Source organism: Erinaceus europaeus, chromosome 11 (assembly GCF_950295315.1).
Source record: "Erinaceus europaeus chromosome 11, mEriEur2.1, whole genome shotgun sequence".
NCBI classification, from domain to species: Eukaryota; Metazoa; Chordata; class Mammalia; order Eulipotyphla; family Erinaceidae; genus Erinaceus; species Erinaceus europaeus.
Genome location: NC_080172.1, coordinates 70943720 through 70946063, shown reverse-complemented (window position 1 = coordinate 70946063; position 2344 = coordinate 70943720). Strand labels below are relative to the sequence as shown.

The 2344-nt window shown below is 52.3% G+C and overlaps 1 non-coding gene across 1 annotated transcript; it reads right to left on the bottom strand.

The window, feature by feature from the left end:
* Positions 1–494: 494 nt before the first annotated feature.
* Positions 495–658, bottom strand: LOC132541493 (U1 spliceosomal RNA). Its single transcript, XR_009552658.1, has one exon. It is a non-coding gene; the product is annotated as a U1 spliceosomal RNA (small nuclear RNA).
* Positions 659–2344: the final 1686 nt, after the last annotated feature.

The window sequence follows — 2344 nt, the reverse complement described above, 5'->3', positions numbered from 1 at the left end:
CCAATTACAAGGAAGACTAAGGCAAGTATAAACCTATGGGACTACATCAAATTAAAAAGCTTCTTCACAGCAAAAGAAACCACTACCCAAACCAAGAGACCCCTCACAGAATGGGAGAAGATCTTTACATGCCATACATCAGATAAGAGTTTAATAACCAACATATATAAAGAGCTTACCAGACTCAACAACAAGACAACAAATAACCCCATCCAAAAATGGGGGGAGGACTTGGACAGAATATTCACCACAGAAGAGATTCAAAAGGCCCGAGAAACACATGAAAAAATGCTCCAAGTCTCTGATTGTCAGGGAAATGCAAATCAAGACAACAATGAGATATCACTTCACTCCTGTGAGAACGTCACACATCAGAAAAGGTGTCAGCAGCAAATGCTGGAGAGGGTGTAGGATCAAAAGAACCCTCCTGCACTGCTGGTAGGAACGTCAATTGGTCCAACCTCCGCAAGGCCTAATTTTCAACACGAAAAAGCCAGGGGAGAGCGCGAACGCAGTCCCCCACTACCACAAATTATGCAGTCGAGTTTCCCACATTTGGGGAAATCGCAGGGGTCAGCACATCCGGAGTGCAATGGATAAGCCTCGCCCTGGGAAAACCACCTTCGTGATCATGGTATCTCCCCTGCCAGGTAAGTATGAGTTGCTCGCCCGCAGCCCCTCCACAGCCTCACGCGACATACACTGTAAACTCACGCTCACTTTACCAAACACACTCGCAGCCTCCACACAACTCCCACACACCGAGGACGCTCGTCTGCAAACAACCGGCCTGCACTCGCTCACAAAAGCACCCGCGACCACGCCGCCCTTCATCCGCACAACAACAACCATCAGCCCCTGCGCGCCCTCCCTCATCTGCATAGACCCGCCTGCTGTCTGCGCTCTGAGGAAGCCGGCCCCGCCCCTCCGCTCCCCCAGCTACAGACCGCCGTGGGGGAGGGGCCGACAAAGATTCTTAGCTATACTTAGAAACCCATGTCTTGGGGGTGAGCGGTTGCGTAGCGGGTTAAACGAATGTGGCGAAAAGCGGAAGAACCGGCAAAGGATGCCCCTTCGAGCTGGTGGGTTCGAGCAGATGGAGTCGCTTCACAGGCGGTGAAGCAGGCCTTTCTCTCTCCCCCCCCTCCCCCCCGTCTTTCCCTCTGTGAAGGAATAAGTCCCCAAGTTGATTCAATTAGAAATCCCCCATATAGGGGGTCGGGCGGTGGCGCAGTGGGTTAAGCGCAGGTGGCGCAAAGCGCAGGGACCGGCGTAAGGATTCCGGTTCGAGCCCCCGGCTCCCCACCTGCAGGGGAATCGCTTCACAGGCGGTGAAGCAGGTCTGCAGGTGTCTTTCTCTCCCCTTCTCTGTCTTCCCCTCCTCTCTCCATTTCTCTCTGTCCTATCGAACAACGAATAGCGTCAACAAGGGCAATAATAATAATCACAACGAAGCTACAACAAGGGCAACAAAAGGGGGAAAAAATGGCCTCCAGGAGCGGTGGATTCATGGTGCAGGCACCGAGCCCAGCAATAACCCTGGAGGAGGAAAAAAAAAAAATCCCCCATATAGAAACCTAGGTGATTTTAATGATGAAGAGCAAACTTTTAGAGGACTAGATAATGAAGGAATTTACTCCGTTCCCTACTCAAGGATAGCAGAGAATTTCTGATTAACAAAAATATTACCGAAACCCATCTGTCTTATAATCTTTATGCCATGATGGTTATCAATACCTGCTCTCTTGCTTCCTGGCGCTGCATGGTAGTTTCAAAATGTTTATTCTAGGAATGTACTCATGTTACCCCCTTCGAGTCCCCCCACTCCCGTTCCCTTTAAAAGGAGAGGAGTTCCCAGCATCTGGGCCTCTCTCCCAAACAATGGGTCCACTGTTGGCACTTCGGCTTTGCAGAGGGGGAAGAAACCCCTCAGGTCACCTATGAGAAAGTGTCACAACAATGACGAGAGTTTAGGGATGATACAAACAGATTTGAATCTCCAGGCGGAGCTAAAGCACCCGTCCGTAGCAGAGTTCGGGAAGTCGCGGGCTTCTCTAAAAAGGGGGAAGGGAGCGGTGAGGGGAGCGGAGGGGCGGGGCCGGCTTCCTCAGAGCGCAGACAGCAGGCGGGTCTATGCAGATGAGGGAGGGCGCGCAGGGGCTGATGGTTGTTGTTGTGCGGATGAAGGGCGGCTGGTCGCGGGTGCTTTTGTGAGCGAGTGCAGGCCGGTTGTTTGCAGACGAGCGTCCTCGGTGTGTGGGAGTTGTGTGGAGGCTGCGAGTGTGTTTGGTAAAGTGAGCGTGAGTTTACAGTGTATGTCGCGTGAGGCTGTGGAGGGGCTGCG